Source organism: Hyperolius riggenbachi, chromosome 5 (genome assembly GCF_040937935.1).
Source record: "Hyperolius riggenbachi isolate aHypRig1 chromosome 5, aHypRig1.pri, whole genome shotgun sequence".
NCBI lineage: Eukaryota > Metazoa > Chordata > Amphibia > Anura > Hyperoliidae > Hyperolius > Hyperolius riggenbachi.
This window is the reverse complement of record NC_090650.1, coordinates 36255428-36282042: the sequence shown is the minus strand read 5'-3', so window position 1 is coordinate 36282042 and position 26615 is coordinate 36255428. Positions and strand designations below refer to the sequence as shown.

General features: G+C 44.3%; 1 protein-coding gene across 1 annotated transcript in view; it reads right to left on the bottom strand.

Moving 5' to 3' along the window:
- Window positions 1-26615, bottom strand: part of ZNF804B (zinc finger protein 804B) — a 475183-nt gene that overhangs the window by 347164 nt on the left and 101404 nt on the right. The gene's annotated exons all lie outside the window — the stretch shown is intronic.

Below are 26615 nucleotides of genomic sequence, written 5' to 3'. Positions count from 1 at the left end.
ATCCATTTTAGTAGCAGCTGTTTTACGGCACGGAAACTCTACTTGGTAGTCCAAGTGCTAGCGGAGACCTCTCTTTTGTTGAATCTGCCATGTGGCTTTAACCACTTCCGAACCACGCTGATTGAAGTCTACGCCGTTTGGAACCTGCTATTCCTGCTGGGAGGTGTATTTCAATGTGAATGCCTCACAGCAATCATGGGGTCGATGAAATGGGCTCCTGACCGGCTCAGGGAGTAGAGATGTCCCGAACAGTTCGCTGGAGAACGTGTTCACGCGAACTTAGCTGGTTCGAGTTCGCAGTGAACACTTAGCGAGTTCGACCCGCCCCCATACTACATCATTGGGCTAAACTTTGACCCTCTACATCACAGTCAGTCAGCAGACACACGGCAGCCAATCAGGCTGCACTCCCTCCTGGAGCCCCCCACCCCCCTCTTATAAAAGGCAGCAGTCTCGGCCATGTTCTCACTCTGTGTGCTGCTGTATTAGTGAGAGAAGGGAAAGACATTGGAGAGATAGGGAAAGTGATAGTTAGAAGGTCTGTTAGCTTGCCCCTTGCTGATATTTGTTGATGAAAAGCACCCCAAAACAGGTCTTTCAATAGCTAATGTTCTTATGATGTGTTTTTTCTTTTGTGTGTGTGCCACTGACACTGCATATACAGCCTGTCTGTCGCAGCGGGCCCTTGCTAATTTCTGTACTGTGCCAGGCCCGGCACATTCAGTGCATACCTTTTACTGCCTCTGTGTGTCTGCACTTTGTATTATACAATACCACCACTAGTCAGTGCATACCTTTTCCCTGCACCTGTGTGACTGCACAATTGTATTATAGCAGCAGTCAGCGCATACCTTTTTACTGCACCTGTGTAACTGCACATTGTATTATACCACCAGCAGTCACTACATACCTTTTAACTGCACCTGTGTGACTGCACATTGTATAGCAGCAGTCACTGCATACCTTTTCAATGCACCTGTGTGACTGCACAATTGTATTATAGCGGCAGTCAGTGCATACCTTTTCACTGCACCTGTGTAACTGCACATTGTATTATACCACCAGCACTCACTACATACCTTTTCACTGCACCTATGTAACTGCACATTGTATTATACCACCAGCAGTCAGGTCAAAAAAGTGTTAAGTACCTCACCTTTTATCAAAATGAATGAGGTATGGTTCCGGGAGATCTACTGCCTGCCCGAAGACTAAGTCAGTCCCCACACACAGCATCTCTTCCTGCACGCCATGTGACTGCCTGCCCCAAGACTAAGTCAGTCCCCACACAGCATCTCTGCCTGCCGGCCGCTGCTGCCTGCCTCAAGACTAAATCAGTCCCCACACAGCATTTCTGCCTGCAGGCCGCTTGACTGCCTTCTCTGCCACCACCAACAGGGTCCAGGACTCCAGGTGGATTCCTGAATTTTTATGGCCGCTGCTACTAGCTAATATTTGTTCTGGTGCGTGTACATGCCTAATTTTTCTTGCTGCACTGCGGCTGCAACAACAAAACAAAAGGCATGTACATGTGTCAATTCCCCTTCATAATCGTTACCTTGCTGTGGTGAAGGGGCTTGCGTATCACAATGAAGCAATGACCGGCTATATTAGTGTGTTGGGGGGCACACCTGACCCAAGATAATAAGGTCATTGCTTCATTATGGACATTGTTATGTCATTGAGCTACCTCAGCCCGACCATAAGGGCTTAAAAAAACGCCATCGCCTGCACTCTCGCCATAGTGCGCACCAGTCCAGCATGGCCATCACTACACAAACAGCTGTTTGCAGTGCATTACACAGTGAGTTTGGTCTGTCAGTGTGAAGTAGTAAACTACTTACACTAACTGCTGATCCATGTATACACACACAAGATGTTTTCAAGCACTTTAAGCCTCCAATTTAGCAATGCAATGTTATTTCTGTCTTTTAGAGATTATAACCATGCTGTGCGTCAAATCCGTAATTTTCCCCAGGACTTTTGGCATGTATCCTACTCCACCATGCCCCCCTCCATGTGTTAGACCCCTTGAAACATGTTTTCCATCACTTTTGTGGCCAGAAAAAGTGTTTGTAGTTTTTCAAGTTCGCCTGCCCATTGAAGTCTAATGCAGTTCGAAAAGTTTGCAGGTTCGCAAACTTTTTCAGAAGTTCGAGTTCGAGGTCCACGAACCTAAAATCGGAGGTTCGAGCCATCTCCATCAGGTAGCTCTGGCGTCATAGGGATGGCAGAGCAAGGGGACTACAGTGGTGGGAGAACGGTGTGAATAGCAGTAGCGGCAGGTCAGTTATGAAGTCTGTGAGAGCTGTTTGTTCAAACCAGCAGTCTCTGGTCCTTAAAGAGGCACTATGGCGAAAAATTGTAAAATTCAAATATGTGCAAACAGACAATTAAGAAGTACGTTTTTTTCTAGCGTAAAATGAGCCATCAATTACTTTTCTCCTATGTTGCTGTCACTTACAGCAGGTAGTAGAAATCTGACATAAGTGACAGGTTTTGGACTATTCCTATTCTTTATAGGGGATTCTCAGCAAGGCTTTTATTCTTTATAAAGCTATTCCCTAAAAAGGATTTAAACAATGATGCTGGCCAGTCTACCTGCTCGCTACACAGTTTTTTGGCAGTTGGACAGAGCAACTGCCATTTACTAAGTGCTTCTGTAAATAATTAAATCCCTGAGAAGCCCCTATGAAGAGATGGACTAGTCCAAAACCTATCACTTCTGTCAGATTTCTACTACCTACTGTAAGTGACAGCAACATAGGAGAAAAGTAATTTATGGGTCATTTTACTCTGGAAAAAAAAAACATATTTCTTATTTGTATATGTTTGCACATATTTTACATTTTTACAGTTTTTCGCCATAGTGCCCCTATAAGGGGCCAGAGACTGCTGGTACGGAAAGGGTTAAAAGAAAAAAAAACGTTTTCCTTAACTGGTGAATAATGAATCATTTTTTAATAAGTGAGCGTTTCAATATTCTGATGCCAACGGCAAAAAGTGGAAGTCTTAAATTAAAGAATGAATTCAGTTTTCATAAGTAAGAAACGGGGTAATATGGACCAACCACTACCTGAGATGATTGGGGTATCCTCACTTAACCCCTTCTCGCAGCTGCATGTTAAATTAGTACCTCCTCCTGCAGGAATGTTAATTAGGTGACAGTGGATTTCATCCCTGGATGTTTCCCTGCAGACGCTAATCTCAGAGTCCGCAAGCTGCACGCAGAATGTAAAACCAATCAATGATTTCTTTGATCAGGTGAAATTTGTTTTTCCACCTAAGTCAACTTTTCTAGATGGATGGTGTATGAGATAAAGCAGCAAAGGATTAAACCACCTCTGCCTTTTATTTCGAGCTATGTGGATAAACTCATACACATACAATCACTGATCCAACAAACACTCCACAAACATATCAACAAATCACAGATTCAGAAGTTCTGCTACTGCAGACCGTGATTTTTATTTTCCTTGAGAAATAGCCAATGATGAGCAGCTTGTACAGGAAGCAAAAGTGAGAACTTATCACATGATCATGGCCAACCAATCAATGAAGTGATTGATTTTCAAATGAGCCATCTCAACCTCTCTGGTTGGCAGATGATGAGTAGCTTACACAGGAAGCAAAAGTGAGACCTTATCACATGATCATGGCCAACCAATCACTGAAGTGATTGATTTATCAAATGATCCATCTCTACCTCTCTGGTGGGCGGATGATGAGTGACTTGCACAGGAAGCAAAAATGAGACCTCATCACATGATCATGGCCAACCAATCAGTGAAGTGCAAATTGATCGTCTACCTCTATGGGTGGCACCTACAAAAGTCAATCAAAATTCACCTATTGATTTTCAAGGGGAATATTTAATTGCTGCCATTCTTGCACTGTTAATGGCACAAGCCTAAAACCTGGTACAGCTGGTCATTGGGTGACTGGGGTTCAAATTCAGAAAAGGGAGTGGAGCCAAAGCCATTCAGATTAGTTTAATTTTAATGCAAATTATTTCATGCCAAAGACTGCAAAGCTCACAAACTTGGTCATTGAGTAATTGTGTGTTAGGGTTAGAAAAAGTGGGCGGAGCCAACCCCAGCCAAATACATACCCGGGCAACGCAGGGCCATCAGCTAGTAATTTTATAAAAAACAGTTGAGTTAGAGTTTAAAACTCCAATTCACAGACAAGACTGTATTTTTGGAAGTAAAGATGAGTAAATTAAATATAAAAACAAGGTTTTAAAGAGACACTGAAGCAAAAAAAATATGATATAATGAATTGGTTGTGTACTATGAATAATTACTAGAAGATTAGCAGCAAATAAAATATTCTCATATTTTTATTTTCAGGTATATAGTGTTTTTTCTAACATTGCATCATTCTCTAATATGTGCAGATTACACAACACTCAGCATTCAAAATGATTCTTTCAGAGCAGTCTGCGAACTAATGACCTCTCCTCTGGCAGAGGAAAAGTAAATAGTTAACTAACAGTTGAGATAATAAAAGTCAGAAAACAGCCCTCTCCACGACTTTGAAAGTCGTAGAGATAATGGCTTTTTTGTATAGAGATAACAACTGGAGTTTCTTAACTCTTCCTGTACTGGAAACAATTAGACTGATGTATCTGACCTTAATGTTTTAGTTCTTAGCTGTACTACACATACAAATTATAATATCATAGTTTTTTTTTTCGCTTCAGTGTCTCTTTAAAGTGAACCAGAGACGAAGCCCCCTTGTGTATTTTACCATAGAAATCAGTGGGAACATTAGAGAAAACATTTACCATGCTCTCTGTTCCATCCTCACTGCTAAAAGTGTCTGTTATCTAGCTGAGATAAGAATCCCGGACTGAGCATTGAGTCTGGCTTTGCTATAATGACTCAGCTATAATGATTCCTGAGCAAAGCCAGCAGGGGGCAGGCTTGGACTTGAAGACAGCAAAGAACACAGTCTCAGCTATAATTATTCTGTAGCAAAGCCAGACCGACTGCTTAGTCGGGATTCTTATCTTAGAGGTGATAACAGGCAAATTAAACAGAGAACAATGTAACAAAGAGCAGATTAGGTGTTTACTGTCATGTTCCCACTGATTTATAAGGTAAAATACATGAGGTTGCTTCATCTCTGGTTCTCTTTAAGGTGCCCTCTATGCACTTGTTGACTTTCCCAAGTCAACCAGTGGCACATTAGATGACCAGGCGTCCATGTGTCATTTCTTACTCAATTGTTGGTGAAGGAAAAAGCATTTATGCTGTCGTTATTCGAGACATTCCTGCGCACAGATAATGGCTTTACTCCGCATGTATGAGTGATATGCCTGAACAGTGGCAAAACCCCCCCGAAAAGATGAGATTATTGGAGAGAGAGAGAGAAAAAGGAGCTGTGTCAGACAGATCAGAACACTCACTGCAATTCTGCTAATGGCCTTTATCAGGGTAAAAATAAGTCAAAAAAAGAACAAAGTAAAAGGTAAAAATAATGTAATATAGGTTAAAAGGTACTTTTAAGGGTTTTTCTCACTCTTTAACTTTTCAACATAGAAAATGGTTTCAGCAATTTCATTCTAAGGAATTTAAAAAAAGGAGGTATTGCAGAACTTATCAAATAAACTTTCTTTTTTGCAGCAGCAGGGGAAAATATTTCATTCTGCATTATTTGTCAGAAAAGTTGGGGGTGGGCGAGGCAACAGAGCCGGAGGCTGATTGGGCAAGGCTTCGGGCAAAACCAATAAGTGGGGAGGGAGAGGGGTGTTTGGGCATTAGGCACTTAGCTGGTTTTAGGGAAAGCAGTTAAGTAATGCACATTTTCAATTGCCAATTCTTCATTGTTATTATACTGTGCATGAATATTGTTGAGCACAATTCAGGTGCTCCTAAAGAGACACTGCAAAAAAATTATGATATAATTATTTGTATGTGTAGTACAGCTAAGAAATGAAACATTAGGAGCAGAGACATAAGTCTTATATTGTTTCCAGGACAGGAAGAGTTACGAAACTCCAGTTGTTATCTATGCAAAAGAGCCATTGAGCTCCACAATTTTCAAAGTCGCAGAGAGCTCTTTTTAAGCTTGTTATCTCAACTGTCAGTCACTGTATGTTCTTTTTCTCTATCTGAGGATAGTTCAATAGTTTACTGTCCTGCTCTATACAGTCATTAAAGAGGAACTCCAGTGAAAATAATGTAGTAAAAAAAATGCTTCATTTTTTACCATAATTATGTATAAATGATTTAGTCAGTGTTTGCTCATTGTAAAATCTTTCCTCTCCCAGATTCACATTCTGACATGTATTACATGGTGACATTGTTACTGTGGGCAGGTTATGTAGCTGCTCCTAGCTGTTTTGGCTGTTAGAGACAGCTGTAAACAGCTAATTCCTGTCTGTGAACATTGTTACATTGTGGCAGTTTGCCCAGAGTACCGCGATACTCAGAGCTTCTTTTGGGAGGGGTTTCAGCACAAAATCAGTCATACAGCGCCCCCTGATGGTCTGTTTGTGAAAAGCATTATATTTCTCTTGTAAAAGGGGGTATCAGCTACTGATTGGGATAAAGTTCAATTCTAGGTTGGAGTTTCTCTTTAAGGATGCTGAGTAGTGTGTAAACGGCAAATATTAAAGAATAATGCAATGCTATAAAAAAAACTACATAACTAAAAATAAAATTATGAGAGTATTTTCTTTGCTACTAATATTCTAGCAATTATCCGTGCTACACAACCAATTCATTATATCATATTTTTTTTTTTTTTTTTTTTTGCTTTAGTGTCTGTTTAAATTAAAAGGACAAATATCACAAAACTCGCCCTAAGCTAGTAGCCCAGTGCTCAAATGGGCTCATATATCATTTAAGTGACAAGACAAAATACTCTACACAACGCTGCTAAATATTTCAGCATTACATAAAATCTAAATAGTATAATTTACCATACTCTTCAGCATTATATACTATAAGATCCTTTATCCACATTGCACCATGACAACGAGAATATAGGCAAACAAATTAGTTACAAATGTGACTTTTGGGTGCATGTGATTATAATCAAAAACATTATTTTATCGAAACTGATCCTCAAAAAAGTAGTAAGAATGCACATTCTCAGACAAACTGCACAAACCAACTATACATGACCGCCAGAAACCCCCATAAAAGCCCAAATTGCTGCCTGCCTAATAAAGTAAGGTTTTTAGCCCTCACAACATCTGCAATGTGCACCATGATCCCCTGCATGCATGACTCAATGTTGATAGAAGTACTTGGATAGGGCCTGCAAACTCTTATAGAGTTTAACATGCACAACGTCCATAATTAAATCAAACCGATTTACCATAACGCACTGTAAGCATGTGTCTACAGGCGTCTAATGAAGGAAAGGCGGCTCACTCCCCTCTCAGAGCACCTCCCTCCTTCCCTATGCAGAATCCTGATGAGGGTGTAAATGAGAGGTTACTCACCCAGCTCTCTGCATTCCACTGACGAGATCTCCCTCCAGTCAGGAGCACCTCTAGCTACTTAATATTAAGGTTCCTCTAGATACCTAATACTGAGGGACATCTGTAATTACGTATGACGGTCAAGGGAAGTAAGGGAGGAGTGACAGCTGGGTCAGCCAGCACACTTGCGGTGCAGTTTGGTGGGGGTTTGTAGGTCCATGAAGGACAAAGTCTAGGGTGCCAGGAGATCTGTGCCTATAGGCTCATGTAGGCTCGGCCTGAACCCAATTGTACCCAATCACAGAACAATCCAGATGATTACTGGCAAACCAAATGCATGATGTCCATATGTGAAGAACTCTGATTGTGCCCAATCACAGCACACTCCAGATTATCAGTTGTAAGACACCAAATGTGGTAGTCATATGTGGCTGGTCTAATGTGTGGCAGCACTAGTGTCAGCTGGACCGAACCGCTCCTCGGCAATTTTAAAATGACTTGAACATCCATGGAGAAAACACAGGATTTCACCCAATCACATAGCAACCTGTGCATGCATCATCAATGTTCAAAGGCTTGCAATAGCTGGTATAATTACCACTCTGATTTAATGGCCCAAAGGATTCCACAGGGATGCAGAAGTCCAAGATTATGAACGCTGACTTTTAAACAATACCGGTTGCCTGGCAGCCCTGATGGTCTATCTGGTTGCAGTAGTGTTTGAATCAAACTTGAAACAAGCATGCATCTAATCTTGTCAGATTTGACAGGAATGTCAGAAACACCTGATCTGCGGCATGCTTGTTCAGGGACTATGGATTAAAATTTTAAAGGCAGAGGATCATCAGGACTGCCAGGCAACTGGTATTGTTTAAAAGGAAATCTGAGAGTTTAAAAAAAAATAAAAAATATACATACATGGGGCTTCCTCCAGCCCATGGGCGTAACAATAGGGCCTGCAGCCCCTGCTCTTGCCGGGTGGGGGGGGGACTCGGCGGGGAGGGGGGACGGTCCCCCCCTCCCACACCTCGTGCTCTCCCCTCTGTGCTCCCCTCCAGCTTAAATTAGTGTCTAGGCAGCGTCAGGCAGCGGGCAGATACATACCTTCCATGCATTCCACTGGGAATGTTCCTCTTTGTAGCGTCTGACGTCACTTCCTGTATAAACAGGAAGTAGCGTCAGACACTAGAGCAAGGAGTATCCGCGGTGGAACATAAGGAAGGTATGTATCTGCCCACTGCCTGCCGCTGCCCAGACACTAATTTAAGCTGGAGGGGAGCGCAGAGGGGAGAGCCTGAGGTGAGGGAGGGGGGGACCGCCCCCCTCCCCGCCGAGTGTGGCCATAGCTTTCCCCTCATGCTGCATCCCCTCCAGCCCCCCCCCCAAATGGCCCTGAGCGGGCCCCAGGGGGGGGCCATCAGAATCTCTGCAGGGGGACCCGGTGACTCCTAGTTACGCCCCTGCTCCAGCCCCTCTAGGCTGATCGCTCCCAAGCTGTCCTCCTCCACCTCCTGCATCCTCTGCGATTTGGGCTTGAAAGTCCTTCAGCCTGGGGTGTTCTGAGCATGCACAGCCTGGCCATGCACATGCCTCCATCCTGCTCCCGTCGCCATCACCTACGCAGAATGCTCCTAGCCATGGGAGCATGACGGGGGGAGAATGTGCGGCCCGACTATACTTGCAGAAGGACTTTCGGGGCCAAATTGCAGAGGACTCAGGAGGTAGAGGAGGATGGCAATGGAGCGATCAGCCTGGAGGGGGCTGGAGGAAGACCCAGGTATGTCTCATTTTTTCAAATCCCCCTATCTCAGGTACACTTTAAAATAAAATAAATATGTCAGCCTCCATATACCTCTCACTTCAGGTTCCCTTTAAGTTATCCTAATGAAAAGAGGCAGAGGGTCACACTCTGTATCCGTATCCAATAACTGAAGAAAATAAAATGTATATCGGCCTTCTTGCAATTGGTTACGTGCAGGAAGACTTGTTTATGACTTAGAAAGCACCAGGTAAGTGACATCTCCCAAAAGACTTTCCAGGCTGTATAGGAAGAGATCAATAGTGGGCAGACTCTTAAGAAATCAGAGATATATTTATAAAGTTAAATGACAGATAACAGTGCACATGAAACACGCTATTATTATCTCAACATGTTTCGTGATAGAAATTGATTCCTTTCTTCAGGAGGACACTTGTTTCAAGGTCAAGTACGACACTGAGAGCCTGACTACTGTAATTCCTCCGCTACAGTAACATCTAAACAGAGTTTGGCTCAACTGGTAGGATTCTCAAACAAATTACCTCACGTACGGTAATTTACCTAATGAGGTAATAACATGTAGCAATTCTGGTAGGTTTTAGTCATGTTTTACCTCAGGCGGTAAATTTTAGTCATGAATTACCTCATGCAATAAATTATGTGGTAATTTGCATTAATTTTACCGAAATTTGGAATTCTCATGGAAATTAGGGGGCATGTTAGCACATAATTTACGAACCCAGTTGGTGGTAATGTTAATTTGAATGCATTTTGCAGTTTTTAGTGGAGAACCTATTGCTGTTTTAGTGGAGTTCCTACTCAGGCTGTGTAATAGAGAAGAATGGTAGAAATAAAACTCCAAATATTTACTGGATTTTTTTTTATAGGGAATGCCTATAAATATACTTTTCATAGGTTGCTACACAATCAAATACAACTTCCTACCTCAAAAAAAAAAAACATCTTCCAAAGACTGCCCTAACTTATGGAAGACATTTAAACACTGCTATTATTTATTTACTGCATGCTTACCGCTGAAATATCACACGTTTTACTGCACTTCATGCATTTATTGCATGTTTTACCTCATGTTCGGAAATGGAGAAAAATCTTTCAGAATTGCTAAAAAAAGAGAAAAATACCTCATGAGGTATTTTACCAACAAAAAAATATTTACCTCACATAGCTACCAGAATTGAGCCCAAAGCTGTACCGCCCTGGATCAACCTGAGCAACTAGGCAGTTGAGTCATACAGCCGAGCCTACTACAAAGCAGCTCAGCTTGATGCACACTGTGCACCGTGTTGCACCTGGTATCGGTGTGGCTACAGCTGCAATGCTATAGTCCAAGGCCACGTAACGGTAATTTGGGTGCAGGCAATAGCTAGTCCCTGAATTACGTGTCACCCCCAAGTTGCTACACCTGATCTCTTTAAATGGACAAGGGGTGTGGCTACAAGTCATGGTGCCCCCCCCCCCCCCCCCTACAAAAATGTTTATGAGCCCCCAAAGTTCACAACCATAATGGTGATACTTCCCCAACTAGGAATCAGGTAACAAGTGTGGCGACCATAACTTCCTCCTGCATTACAAATGTGGCCACAACAACACTTGTATTGGAAGGAGGGAGGAATGTTAAGAAGCTGGGGGCCCCCCAATGGCTACAGGGTCTGCTTCCGCTACAGCTACACCTCCACCTTTGCTTATGGGTTATTCATTCAGAAAGTATTATATACAGACAGGGCATAACTAGAAATCATGGAGATCCCCAGCAAAACGTTGATGGGGCCTTCTCGATGTTCACACCCTTTCCACCGCCTACCCCTGGTGACCCTCACAGCCTGACGGCCCATTTTGCACAGCTCAGAAAACAAGTGTGGCCATCATAATCCACACATCCATAACAAGTGTAGCCACAAAAACACCTGATCTGAAGGCTGGATTGGAGGGAGTGAAGTAGTAGTTGGAGCCCACTTACAGCTATGGGCCCACTGTAGTTACACCCATGTATACAGTGGAAAAAGAAAAATGGCAACTTCCATATTCCTCTCACTTTAAGTCCACTTTAAAGTTATTGTACGCATCACATCTTGTCTAATTATCTAAGTCCTTCAATTCCGGCTGGGATAATGTCAATAAATTCCGAGAAGCTAATACCGGCATTACGTTTCCTCAACACTCCGAAGCAGCAGAACTTCTCCATAATAAAACATTAGTGTGATATCTCATCTGTACGTCCCATTTCTTATTACATCTTGTCTCCTTCAATAAACCAATTCCCCGCCATAATGTTACTTATTTTCCCTTTCAATCCCGGAAAATTACACCGCCTTGATTCAGCAGCTAATTTCGCTGCACTGGCTTTGTGTTTCATCTCCTTACAAATGACTGGTAGGAATTTTATGAAGCCTCTCTGAAAAAGAAGGGGGGTTTAGAACCTGAGGAGCAGGACCGATGCCAAATAGAAACCGGAATCAGCTCCGTTTGAAGAAAAGAAACCAATAAAAAATGGTAAATGGGTTCTTTGGCAAATTATTTCAATTTTAACAGTTTGACGTGATATGAAACTCAGCATTTCCTCTTTGCTCTAAAAGATTATTTAAAGCATGGAATCTACTACTACAAAAAAAATGTAGCAGAACAGTATTCAAACAGTTAAGCACAGCACTTTGTTCTTCAGTGGAAAGCTCCTTGCTTCAGTGGAAAGCTTACGGCCGCATCCAAAGAGGTTATAACATTATCTTTTGTTTACATTCCTTTGTCAGGTACATTTAGCAAACATTAGCAAAGTGCAGAGAGTGAGCTCTCTCTGCTTCTAGTATGTGTGCAACTGAGAAGTGATCACTAGATGGATTTTAATATATAAATACAGCAGCTAAGCAATAAAATGCAATAGCAGCATTCAGAGCAGATAAACTGTACAATTTTGTTATTTGTTGACAGACAATATTACATGTGCACAAAAGCAAATAAGATAACTGTATGGGTAATAAAAGTAGGAAACACATTTTTATTGAATGTTATGTCAGAGTTTCAGACCACTTTAAATACAATTCACGGTAGTTAGTATACCATTTGAAAATCCAGCAACATCAAAACAAAATTCTGCTCGGCAACATTTCTGGCAACCAGTACGGATGGTCGGAAATGCCGATTTCTGATTCAGCGAAAATTCTGATTTCCACAAATGCCGATTACCTACTCCGTGATTTTTTTTTTGCCTTTTTTGTTTATCTAAATTTTTTTTAAAGTTTGTTTTTTTGGGGGGAATCGGCTATATTTTGTGGATGTCTGCTATTATGCGGACATCCTTGATACACTACCAAATTCACTGATTGGCCAAATACTTTCCAGGTGGAAATATTGGACCAATCAGAGAATGCAAAAGTTTGCAGCTGAAATCACAATACTAAGTTTTTGCAAGTCTCATGATTGTTCTAAAATTTCCAAGGTATTACGATTTACGATGTAAACCTCCACATTCTCTGATTGGTCCAATACTACTGAGTCTTGTGGTTGGCCTAAAAGACTTGGAATTTGGAAATATTTGATAGTACTGGACCAGTCAGAGAATACAGGGGCTTATTGCGGAAAATGGAATACCATGGACATTTTTAGGCCAATCAAAAGACTCAGAAAGACTTAGTAGAACCTGAATTTTGGGATTGGTCTAACATTTCTGGGGTATCCCAAATTCCACAGAAAAATTCTGCATCCTGTGATTTGTCCAATGATTCCGAGCTCTGTGATTGGGCTGACATTTTCAAGCTGTCGTAATGCGGCATTTCCATAGAATACGGATTTCCCATTACCGATTGGAAATTTGGACATCGGTATTTTACAACCATCCCTACCAACCAGTCAGTCAAAGGTAAAGTTAGTTATCACAAATACTAGCCTAGTTCTGCCATGTTTCACCCTGTCCAGTAGATGCTTCAATCTAGGTTGCTGTGCCAAAATGCACACATTCCTCACTAAATGACTCACTTTTTCTCCCTCAAACGTGGGGGGAAAAAGTCACTGCGTCTTATAGTCCAAATGCAGGGAATTCCTGACTGGTGAACACCTGACAATACGAACCTCCAACCCGCCGCAATGTTGGGGACTTCCTGTACCGTGCCGATGCAGAGGAGGAAAAATGGAGAACACAAAGGGGCATAGTGGGGGACACAAGGGGGATACAAAGGGGCACAGAGGAAAACACAAGGAGAACACATGAGGACACAAGGGGGACAGGTCAAGACACAGGGAGACACAAGAGGCACAAGGGAATAAGGTACAAAGGGGGCATAATCCACAAAATGCCATGGATGCACCAGGTTTAGTATATACACTCACCTAAAGGATTATTAGGAACACCTGTTCAATTTATCATTAATGCAGTTATCTAATCAACCAATCACATGGCAGTTGCTTCAATGCATTTAGGGGTGTGGTCCTGGTCAAGACAATCTCCTGAACTCCAAACTGAATGTCAGAATGGGAAAGAAAGGTGTTTTAGGCAATTTTGAGCGTGGCATGGTTGTTGGTGCCAGATGGGCCGGTCTGAGTATTTCACAATCTGCTCAGTAACTAGGATTTTCACGCACAACCATTTCTAGGGTTTACAAAGAATGGTGTGAAAAGGGAAAAACATCCAGTATGCGGCAGTCCTGTGGGCGAAAATGCCTTGTTGATGCTAGAGGTCAGAGGAGAATGGGCCGACTGATTCAAGCTGATAGAAGACCAACGTTGACTGAAAAAAACACTCGTTACAACCGAGGTATGCAGCAAAGCATTTGTGAAGCCACAACACGCACAACCTTGAGGCGGATGGGCTACAACAGCAGAAGACCCCAACGGGTACCACTCATCTCCACTACAAATGGGAAAAAAAGGCTACAATTTGCATGAGCTCACCAAAATTGGACAGTTGAAAACTGGAAAAATGTTGCCTGGTCTGATGAGTCTCGATAGAGTCAGAATTTTGCATAAACAGAATGAGAACATGGATCCATCATGCTTTGTTACCACTGCGCAGGCTGGTGGTGTAATGGTGTGGGGGATGTTTTCTTGGCACACTTAAGGCCCCTTAGTGCCAATTGGGCAGCGTTTAAATGCCACGGGCTACCTGAGCATTGTTTCTGACCATGTCCATCCCTTCATGACCACCATGGACCCATCCTCTAATGGCTACTTCCAGCAGGATAATACACCATGTCACAAAGCTCGAATCATTTCAAATTGGTTTCTTGAACATGACAATGAGTTCACTGTACTAAAATGGCCCCCACAGTCACCAGATCTCAATCCAATAGAGCATCTTTTGGATGTGATGGAACGAGAGCTTCGTGCCCTGGATGTGCATCCCACAAATCTCCATCAACTGCAAGATGCTATCCTATCAGTATGGGCCAACATTTCTAAAGAATGCTTTCAGCACCTTGTTGAATCAATGCCACGTAGAATTAAGGCAGTTCTGAAGGCGAAAGGGGGTCAAACACTGCATTAGTATAGTGTTCCTAATAATCCTTTAGGTGAGTGTATATTTTTTCTTGATTTTTTTGTCCTGGGTGAGTCTCATGGTCAGGAGTGTCTTACAGTCCAAAAATACGGTAAATCAAAATCCGAGGTCAGTTATACAAGCTGCTTTGCCTTGTGTGCCAAAATGGCCAGAAATAGCCCTGGTTGAAATTGAAAAAAATAAATAAAATTATATATATATAGATCTCTTGTCAACGGCTATACATATATATATTTATATATATATATATATATATATATATATATATATATATATATATATATATATATATATATATATATTGCCATTGACAAGAGATCTGATGACATTCACAAAGAACATGTTTACCGCCTAATCCTCGTTTACAGACACGATGCCAGATCATCCTATTAAGACAACATAACGACTATTTTTACAGCAGCCTCCCACAACAACATGCGTGTCTCGGCGTTTGTGGCTGTTTGTTGTTTGTCTTCGGTTTTATGTGCGTTTTCTTTTTTTTCTCCCTGATACAACAAAGTGTGTTTAAAGGCGATGGCGTCGTGTTGCTCTGTCAGCGTGATTTCATCGGGGAAGCCAGAGAAACTGCCTGCAAATTGAAAGGCAATATGGATTTCGATGGCGCAGTTGGCTAAATGTAAAGCGGGCGGGAAGAAGAGATGGCCCCGGGATGAGGTTCATGAGTAACAGTGGTGGCTGCCAAGTTAAGAGAAGAATTAAATGGGATTTAAAGTCCCTGGAAAGCAATGGCTCATGCGAAGGTTGGTATAATCGCCAGGCCTGTCACCGTGTGCTGCGTACCGCTGTGCCTCCACGCCGCCCTCCATCATCTACAATAATTACGCGGCCCCTTGTCACTCGCCCTTAGCTGATTTGCTTATTTTCCAGAAAGCTGCAATATGCCGCCACCGTGCTTGCCGCCCAATACCCAACGTAGCACTGAAAAAAAAGAATAAGGAATTTCACTGTAAATTCTCTATTTTAAAGAGGAACTTTAGCGAAAAGGGGGAAAAAAATAAATGAATACATTGGAAAGTGAGAAGTTAAAAAATAGATGAGAGATGACTGGTATGTAATTTGTTCATATGGTTTGATCCACAATCAACCTGCATGTAATCATCTTTACTACTGGCAGACAAGAAAAAAACAGACCACTAATTGCCATAATCTATAACCACACCCCCTAACAATGCGATAGGCTAAAAGGTTGTTTATTTATAGATATATATATATGGATGGAGAGAAATACTCTGGTTGCTAGGCAGCTGTGAACAGACGTTATTTCCCACAATGCAACAAGACTCCCACAGTGTGATGTCATGACCATGGTCCTGACATCACACCGTGGGAGGGGTTTCCCCACAATATCAGCCATACAGGCCCCCCTGATGATCTATTTGAGAAAAGGTAAAGATTTCTCGTGGGAAAGGAGTTATCAGCTACTGATTGGGATGAAGTTCAAACCTTGGTTACAGTTTCTCTATAAGTTTTAGTAGGCTATTAAGATGTAAGTTTATATTTGTTTAAACAATTAGAGCCTGTTCTCTCTAAAGAGTTTGTAATGTACGCTGTGGAAGTACAAAGTATCTTCTTGCTCCTCTGTCCTCAAAAGAAAGAGTCAAAGGTGTGCGAAGTGGGAAGGGGTGAAAAGAAAAAGATTTGTGTAGTTGGGATCTGAAGGTTTATTTTATGCAAAAACAACATGGAAGACCTGTTCCCCACTATGTATTTCTGTATGTATTTTTGTGTGGCATTTTACAGAAGCTTTGTAATTATACAAAACGGGGCAGAATTCTGTGCATTTTAAAGTGGAGTAGTAGGAATGTAAAGGGCCGCAATGAATAATAATAGGCCCTACATGGGACTGTGGTAACCTGGGCTGTTTATTTTTCCCTCTGTGAGGTAGCTGAGAAGCTGATTCGCTGAGGGTATACTGCATAAAGGTGGTGTCTAGCTGGAGTAATCCTCCAGCTAGACACCACCTTTATGCAGTATACCCTCACGACGACTACTGGTCGGCAGTAGTGGCAGGTGAATTTACGCCAGGTGTTGCTGGGGGGAAACTATGTTGCAGCAGCCAATGAGAAGCACCTTGTGTGTATAAAAGAAGGGTCCATCGGCAGTATCTCTGCCTTTTCTACCTGAGCAGTCTGGGTGAGCTCACCGCCCACCACTCCCTTTTCTTTCAGAAGATAGCATCGTGGTCAAGTCTTTTTTGTTCGAGGCCACGCCATACAGGTGTGGACGAGCTTCATGTTGGGGTCCTACTGGAAGTTGTTTCAAGTCTGTGTGGTCCGAACCGTATTGGTGGATCATATAATGTTGGTGTTATATATATTTTGATTAATAAAGTTTATGTTTTAAATAAAGTTATTTATGGGTCTCAACCTTTTTATTATTTTAAGCAATAAAGACGGCCACGGCCTTTAAAATGACAGCCTGGAGTTGTTATTTTATTTATTTCATTATTATAGAAGTTAAGTTTATATTTATCAGTGTTACCTTCAGTTCCATGGCAAAAACCTTTTTACAGTGAACCACATGTCATTGCGTATGGCCAAAATGAATGTATACTAAAATTGTGTCAAAGTGTATTTTTTCCACCTGTATCATTGTATTGTGGATTATTGTAGACTTTATTAATAAAGAGCGCGAGAGAGAGAGAGCAAGCATTCCACTATCAAAAGAAATTCCCATCTAGTCTATAAAAAATGCATAAGTTAGGTATTTTGATTACAAAAAGTGTAAAGACTAAATCTTATATTGACATGTTTGTGTCGGACACCGGAGGACAGAGGCAGGCACCAAAAGACAGAGGGGGTCAGAGGCGGACCCCGGAGGACAGAGAGAGGGGGACATAGGCAGGCACAGGAGGACAGAAGCCGGCACCGGAGGACAGAGGCAGGCACCGGAATACAGAGGGAGATAGAGGCAGACCCCAGAGGACAGAGGGCGACAGAGGCAGGTACCAGAGGACAGAGGGGATCAGAGGCGGACACCGGAGCACAGAGGGGGACAGAGGCAGGCACCGGAGGACAGAGGCAGGTACCAGAGGACAGAGGGGATCAGAGGCGGACACCGGAGCACAGAGGGGGACAGAGGCAGGTACCAGAAGACAGAGAGGATCAGAGGCGGATACCGGAGGCCAGAGGGGGACAGAGGCAGGTACCAGAGGACAAAAGGATACAGCGGCAGGAACTGGAGGACAGAGAACACTGGAGGACATAGGGGGTCACCAGGAGGATACTTGTACCCCTACTGTGTGCTCTTCAGTTGCTGTAGGGACAGTGGTGTTGGTCTGAATATGTATTATTCGGACTATGAAACATGCACTGACTTTTTAACTCCACTTTTGAGTGGGGGAGGAGGGTGCGTTTTATGATCCAAAAAAAAAGGGCCACTTTTGGAGAAATGATGCTAGTGACGTGGATCAAAACAGAATGACTGAATTTGGGGCTATGCAGCTAGTGACACTCTCGCCATCATTTATATCAATCGGCCCTTCATATTAACCATCGGTGGCTCTGCTCGTCACTTTGTGAATGAATTAAAATACACAAATTGTCCTATTTTTTTTTTCCCTTCAAATTTGCAATTAAAAGAAGGTCCCGATGGCCTTGGACAAATCTGCATGTGATTGACACGGCCTGTCCACCTGAGTTCAGCTAAGCCGTTTTCCATCGTCCCTCAAATTGGCATATTGATTAGCAGAGAGAGAAGCGCGGGGTAATTAGACATCAGCAATAGATTGCGAAGTAAGACTTGAGTGGTCTAATGTGGTGACTTGCGGCTCTGGCTGTCACAGGTAGACGGCAGATTCCCCCAGCAAGGCTGAGTGCCGAGTCTTAAATCTCACTTCATCCTGCTGAATAATTTAGGGGCACCTGGAGGCAATCAATTAATTATTTTGACTGCTTCCAGTGGGCAAACCTTGGCTCCAAAGGATTCTGTGCCAAGAGAATGAAGAACTCTGGAGTAATGTATTAACCCAACGTAATACAGCGTCCATCCCGGTCTGTTCCACCAGTACCAGTGGATTGCTTGTGATGTGCACTTGAAACCGCACAGGATGGGTCTCCTGCAAGAACACATTGTTCAGATAAGCATATGTTTACAGCAGGGGTGTCAATCTCAAATTCAAAGTGGGACGAAATTGAACACTGTGACTTATCCATGGGCCAACCTCAATGTCTACTGTCTAGCTTATAAAGTCCCCTGGTGTCTATAGACTCCTCCCTATCTTCTACAGTTCCCTGGTGTCTACTGGCCCCCATCCTCCCCTATATAGTTCCCTGGTGTCTAGTAGCCCTCGCCCTCCACTATACAGTTTCCTAGTAATTAGTGCTTTCCCCCTACCTCCCAATATGGCTTCCCTGGTGATCTAGGGCTTTACCTCCAATATAGCTTCCCTGGTGGTCTAAAGTGGGCCAAACATAATGCAAAGTGGGGGAACCCCCTTGAGGGCCAAATGTAATGGCTCTGAGGGCAATATCTGGCCCGAGGGCTGGAGTTTGACACGTATGGTTTACAGGATAAGTCAACTTCAATGCAGCTCCTTTTGTTCACTGCCTACCCTAACTGAACCTTTTATGAGCAGCACGGTGGTGTAGTGGTTAGCTCTCTTGCCTCTCAGTGCTTTTTCCCCAGTTTGAATCCCAGTCAGGGCGCTATCTGCATGGAGTTTGTCTGTGTTACTCTGTGCACTTCTAGTTTTCTCGTACATTCTAAAAAAACATACAGATAAGTTAAGGGACAACTGTAGTATGAGGGATATGGAGGCTGCCATATCTTTTTCTTTTTAAGCAATACCAGTTGCCTGGCAGCCCTGCTGATCTTCTGCCTCTAATACTTTTAGCCATAGACCCTGAACAAGTGTGCAGCATATCGGGTGTTTTTGACATTACTGTCAGATCTGACAAGATTAGCTGCATGCTTGTTTCTGGTGGGATTCAGACACCACTGCAGCCAAATAGATCAGAAGGGCTGCCAGGCAACTAGTATTGTTTAAAAGGAAATAAATATGGCAGCCTCCACGTACCTCTCCCTACAGTTGCTCTTTAATTAGCTTCCCGCTAAAATTGTCCCTAGGCTATGATGCATACACTACACAATTCACACAAAGACTTATAACTATGGTAGGGATTAGATTGTGAGCCCCTCTGAGGGACAGTTAAGACACTATACTCTGTATACTGCTGCTGTCTGGGGATCTCTGCAGAATGTCTGTTTACTGAAAGTTCTAAAGCCAGTAGAAAATATACCTTATTTTCCAGAATTCTCTGGAAGGAAAAATCCACATAATAAACAGCCTAGGCTAAACAGGTTACTTGGGAGTGCCAGGTTACATGCCAATATACAGTAATATATAGATAAAGAAAGTGTTACTAGTGTTGAAACAGGATATTTATGTAAAGACAGCATCCTGAATACTTTTTTGCATTCTACTTTATGTCACTAAAGGGCCTCTTTAAAGGATACCCGAGGTGACATGTGACATGAGGAGATAGACATGTGTATGTACAGTGCCAAGCACACAAATAACTATGCTGTGTTCTTTTTTTACAATCTATGCATGAAAGCATTAAAAATCAGGTATGCAGGTGTCTGACCGGGTCAGACTACAGCATAAACCTCACTGATAAAGCCATAGAACACTTTCCTGGCAGTAAATGGTTTCTGAGGACAGAAAAGAGATAAACAGGGGCAATGGTTCATGGATTTTAGCTCTGGCATACTTTAATGAATGTGTCATTGAGAAGAGGCCATGAAACAGCAACATCTTAAAAATTAGATTGAAATATAAAAAAAAACTGCGGGATACCTAAAAAAGTCCTTTTTAGGAGAAAGATAATAGATGCAATTGTTCATTTCATCTTTTTTGTTTTTCACCTCGGATGTCCTTTAAGGAGGCCCAGTACTGTACACAAGCTTCCCTGCCTAGCCTTGCATTGGTTTCTATGGAGTAGGGACGAGGAACTATGCACATCACATGACAGAGTGGATCCTGACTAGCAGAGTGAGTGAAATAATGTACTTAGAGTTCGCTAAAGAACCGGTGTGTCAGATCGTCTTCAGGTGGGTGGCTGCTAGATCCCCTGCCGAGATGGTTGTTAACAGTCAAGTGTCATCCCTCTAATGTGTTTCCCATACTAGCATAACTGTCTACAAGATTCAGATAATGTCACTTAATTGTTTTTGATGTGTGTGTTTAGTAAAGGTTTGCTTTCACGGAATGCGTAGAAGTCCATCTGACTCTGACAGTGTTTCTCTTTGAATAATTCACAGTCAGTTACAACTGGAACTGTCGCGGAAAAACACTTCCTCAGCATCTATTCAGCATTCACAGGAGCTAAATTAACTTCTGTTAAACCTCTGAGGGTATTCAGTGTATAATCTATTAGCACAGCATCTGTGGATTGACTTTTATGAAAGGCTTAAAAAGGAATACATAACATTTTTAATATCTTGATTCATTGTGTGCAATACTTAAAAAAATGGATTTTAAAAAAAAATCCTTTTTTTGTTAGTCGCTGGGGCATAACAATAGACCCTGCAAGGGATGCAGCCGCAGGGGGGCCCAGAAGCCACAGGAGGCCCCATCCTGAAATACTGACAAGTGAGGGCATGGAGAGAAAAAACTTTCTGCTCTCTGCACAACTGTTCTAATGACTGCATCTGCTCAGCCACTGATAATGAATCATACAAAGTTTTGTAGACAAATATTTGTAGGCAGTCCCTATTCAGTGTGAAGGGGAGGGGGCCCTACTCAAAGTTTTGCAGGGGGGCCCAGTGATTTCTAGTTACGCCCCTGGTTAGTCGTGTTAACGTGGAACATTAACACAGATGTACTATGCTAAGACAAATAAAATGAAGTGACAAGCTGTACAGTATTCAGTCTCATGTGCCTATCTGCGGTATCTGATTTGATAAAAGGAGATCAACTGGTCCTCAAAGACCAGACTTTGGGCCTGATGCACAAACCTCAAGTGATATTGCCGTGCGCAGACAGCTGGTATTAGCCCCAGAAGAGAACCGTACATTGCGCAGTTAGCGCAACCAACGTTATATGGGTAACACGAGCATTGCTAAGTCAACACGCATTAACCACTTCAGCCTGTGGGCTGTTTTCACCTTATGCACAGAAGCAATTTTCCCCTGTCAGGGCTCCTCCCATTCATTCGACAATAACTTAATTACTACTTATCACACCTAAATGAGCTATATCTTGTTTTATTTTCTGTGAAAAATTAGGCTTTTTAAGGTTGATACTTGTTTTTAGCAATGGTGGAGATGGTCTGAAACCTGCGGCCTGATGGTAGCCAAGTGAAATAAAGGTGGCCAGGGTGTGACAATCCTCAACGCTCTGGAGTGCGATCTGGAGTTGTGGAGAAGTTCCAGTAAGGGTAGGGGTCTCCTGATGACCTGATGACCCTCAGTAGTTTGTATCTGTCCCTGGTGGTGGAGCCAGCGTACCAGACCAGGAAGGAGGAACAGAGGACAATACTAGAGGAAGAATGATCAGCACTAGATGCTTCACCAGCAGACCTCAGGGGATTTAATGGATAACTTACTGTGCCTCCGGAGTAGTGTAAACTGTATTCAGTAAGAAAAGGAAATCCGGGCACCAGATGAGTTTGCAAGAATTCCACCGTTTTATTTCACCCCCAAAGTAGACAAGATACACACACAAAAAAGCAACGATCTGACAGCTGTTTCGCAAGCAGCCACTTGCTTCCTCAGAGATCCAGGAAGGAAGAGATCAGAGGAAGCAAACGGCTGCTTACGAAAAACAGCTGTCAGATCATTGCTTTTTTTGTGTGTGTATTCTGTCTACTTTGAGGATGAAATAAAAAGGTGAAAACTCATCTGGTGCTCAGATCTTCTTTTCTACTTACATACAGGATCAGAGGACGGACTTAATGGCAGCAGTATAGAAGCTCGTCGTCAGCAGTTCCTGGGCCATTCCAAACTTCTTCAGTTGAGGAGGAAGTACAGTCTCTGCTGGGCTTTGCCCTGAGTGGAGACGATGTTTGCCTTCCAGCTCAGGTCAGTGGAGATGGTTGCACCCAGGAGGCTCTCGATGGCTACTCTTTCAACCACGGTGCCATCAATAACCGCGAGTACATGATTTATATCGCGGGGGGAAATAATGTTCATTATGACAAATGAGATTGGTACAGTGTAAAAGAAAATGCTGCAGGTGCTTGTTAAATTTTAAGAGCGCCTCTCTCCCTTATTGCATTAGCTTCGCCTCTTATTACATCAAGAAGGGAACACTTTGGGCCGGCTTCCAACTCCAGCGTTTTTGATTTGAAATTAAAGCCGTTCTTTTTTAGCAGGGAATATTAATATCAATGTGCCGCGGCAGCTTGCATGCATTTTTAAAGCCGTTTGTGGGATAGAAAAGGGGCCATAACCGGATTAACTGCTTACCAGAGAAACAGAGCGGAATTCTCACTAATATGTCATCCTATTGCTGGGCAGGCTCACCTTCTGCTGGCAGGAGCAGCGTCAACATCTGGACGTACTCTGATGGATGGGAGTCTATGAGATATATCAACAAATAGAATGTTTTTCTAATAAAGAGGAACTCCGCTAATGTTGAAAGTGAACTCCTAGCGCTCCGAAAATCAAACGCACACAATGAAAACAGACCTGAAATGTTTATCCTTGCAAATGCTTGTTATCTGTGTCACAACCACATTCCCACAGTGTCCCCCACGTTCCCACAGTGTCCCCCGCATTCCCACAGTGTCCCCCGCATTCCCAGTGTCCCCCACATTCCCACAGTGTCCCCGCATTCCCACAGTGTCCCCTGCATTCCCAGTGTCCCCCACATTCCCACAGTGTCCCCGCATTCCCCTTAGTGTCCCCTGCATTCCCACAGTGTCCCCGCATTCCCACAGTGTCCCCCGCATTCCCAGTGTCCCCCACATTCCCACAGTGTCCCCGCATTCCCCTTAGTGTCCCCTGCATTCCCACAGTGTCCCCGCATTCCCACAGTGTCCCCTGCATTCCCAGTGTCCCCCGCATTCCCCTTAGTGTCCCCCGCATTCCCACAGTATCCCCCGCATTCCCAGTGTCCCCCACATTCCCACAGTATCCCCGCGTTCCCTCAGTGTCCCCCGCATTCCCACAGTGTCCCCGCATTCCCACAGTGTCCCCCGCATTCCCACAGTGTCCCCACATTCCCACAGTATCCCCCACATTCCCACAGTGTCCCCCACATTCCCACAGTGTCCCCCGCATTCCCACAGTGTCCCCTGCATTACCAGTGTCCCCCGCATTCCCACAGTGTCCCCCACATTCCCAGTGTCCCCCACATTCCCACAGTGTCCCCGCATTCCCCTTAGTGTCCCCCGCATTCCCACAGTATCCCCCGCATTCCCACAGTGTCCCCTGCATTCCCAGTGTCCTCCGCATTCCCTTTAGTGTCCCCCGCATTCCCACAGTACCCCCCGCATTCCCACAGTGTCCCCCGCATTCCCCTTAGTGTCCCCCGCATTCCCACAGTATCCCCCGCAATCTCACAGTGTCCCCTGCATTCCCAGTGTCCCCCGCATTCTCACAGTGTCCCCGCATTCCCACAGTGTCCCCGCATTCCCTCAGTGTCCCCCGCATTCCCCTTAGTGTCCCCCGCATTCCCACAGTATCCCCCGCAATCTCACAGTGTCCCCTGCATTCCCAGTGTCCCCCGCATTCTCACAGTGTCCCCTGCATTCCCAGTGTCCCCCGCAATCTCACAGTGTCCCCTGCATTCCCAGTGTCCCCCGCATTCCCACAGTGTCCCCGCATTCCCTCAGTGTCCCCCGCATTCCCCTTAGTGTCCCCCCCATTCCCACAGTATCCCCCGCAATCTCACAGTGTCCCCTGCATTCCCAGTGTCCCCCGCATTCTCACAGTGTCCCCGCATTCCCCTTAGTGTCCCTCGCATTCCCACAGTATCCCCCGCATTCCCACAGTGTCCCCTGCATTCCCAGTGTCCTCCGCATTTCCCTTAGTGTCCCCCGCATTCCCACAGTATCCCCCGCATTCCCACAGTGTCCCCTGCATTCCCAGTGTCCTCCGCATTCCCTCAGTGCCCCCCGCATTCCCACAGTGTCCCCGCATTCCCCTTAGTGTCCCCCGCATTCCCACAGTATCCCCCGCATTCCCAGTGTCCCCCGCATTCCCACAGTATCCCCCGCATTCCCAGTGTCCCCCGCATTCCCACAGTGTCCCCCACATTCCCACAGTGTCCCCCGCATTCCCACAGTGTCCCCCGCATTCCCCTTAGTGTCCCCCGCATTCCCACAGTATCCCCGCATTCCCACAGTGTCCCCCACATTCCCAGTGTCCCCTGCATTCCCCTTCCCCCGCATTCCCAAAGTATCCCCCGCATTCCCAGTGTCCCCCACATTCCCAGTGTCCCCTGCATTCCCAGTGTCCCCCGCATTCCCACAGTGTCCCCCGCATTCCCAGTGTCCCCCGCATTCCCACAGTATCCCCCGCATTCCCAGTGTCCCCCGCATTCCCTCAGTGTCCCCCACTTCCAATTTCGGCCTCTGCCTCTTTCTCTTATTTCTGTCTGTCTACTTCCCTCTATCTCTCAACCTCCCTCTCTTTTCTTCTTATGTTTCTCTTCCTCTTGCTCCTCTCTCCCTCTCTCCTCCCTCTCTTCCTCTTTCTCTCCATTGTTTCTGTCTTGCTCCCTCTCTCTTCTTTCACTCACTCTTCCTCTGTCTTGCTCCCTCTGTCCTGCCTCTCTTTCTCTGTCTCTCTGATGTTTCTGTCTCCCTCCCTCTCTCTCTTACTCACTCTTCCTCTGTCTCTCCATTGTTTGTGTCTCCCTCCCTACCTCACTCACTCTTCCTCTGTCTCTCTGTTGTTTCTGTCTCGCTCCCTCTCTCTTTCACTAACTCCTCCTCTGCTTTGCTCCCTCTGTCCTCCCTCTCTTCCTCTGTCTCTCCATTGTTTCCGTCTCCCTCCCTCTCTCACTCATTCTTCCTCTGTCTCTCCATTGTTTCTGTCTCCCTCCCTACATCACTCACTCTTCCCCTGTCTCTCTCTCTCCCTCTGGCAGTCTATGCAATGAATCGTGATATTATATGCGCATACATGTGACCCAGCAGACTGTTTTCCTCGCAGCCCTTGGCCGGGCCATACAGCAGGTTAATGTGCATTGAGATGGATGGGCAGACACAGCGCAGTGGATGTGTGTGCATACAGTTGTCAGGCAGAAGTAATGAAGAAATTTGATAATGAAGGGGGCAGATGAAGGCGCACACTGGACGGACCTTAGGGGACAATGGTAATGATATATGATAGGCCGCGGAGCTGGGTAAGAGGCGTTCATGACACAGCTATGTCACAGAGACAAATAGACCAGAGATCATGGGGGGAGAGTGCGATTTATCAGTGGATGCACAGGCGCCATTATGTCCAATATCGAAAAGAGGAAGCCAGGATTGCACATGTGTCTTACTTAAAGCATAAGCGCACCCAAATGTGTTTATGCGTTTTATGGCTTCAAGTCGCAAAACTGCTCTGGCTTCTAAATAAAACTTTCTTTTTTTTTTGTTTAAAGGACTTCCGATGTAAATTTAAAAATATATTTTGTACTCACCTGGGGCTGCTTCCAGCCCCAGCAGCAGTCTCAGTTCCTCACCGCAGCACTGGTCCTCTTCGGTGTCCCCGCTGGCCACCCGCAATGATGGAGAACAGCCGGCGTGGTTGTCTCTTCTGTGCCTGCGTGTCCATGTCATCTGGCGTATACTGCGCCTGCGCACAACTACAGCGCAGGCCCAGAAGAGCCTGCTGGCGGGATCCTTATGGCCAGCCAGTGAGGACACCGAGGAGGACCGGGGGGACTGTGAGGGTCCTTTAAAGGGTTACTTAAGCCTTGTAAAAAGAATCAGTTTTACTCATCTGTGTCC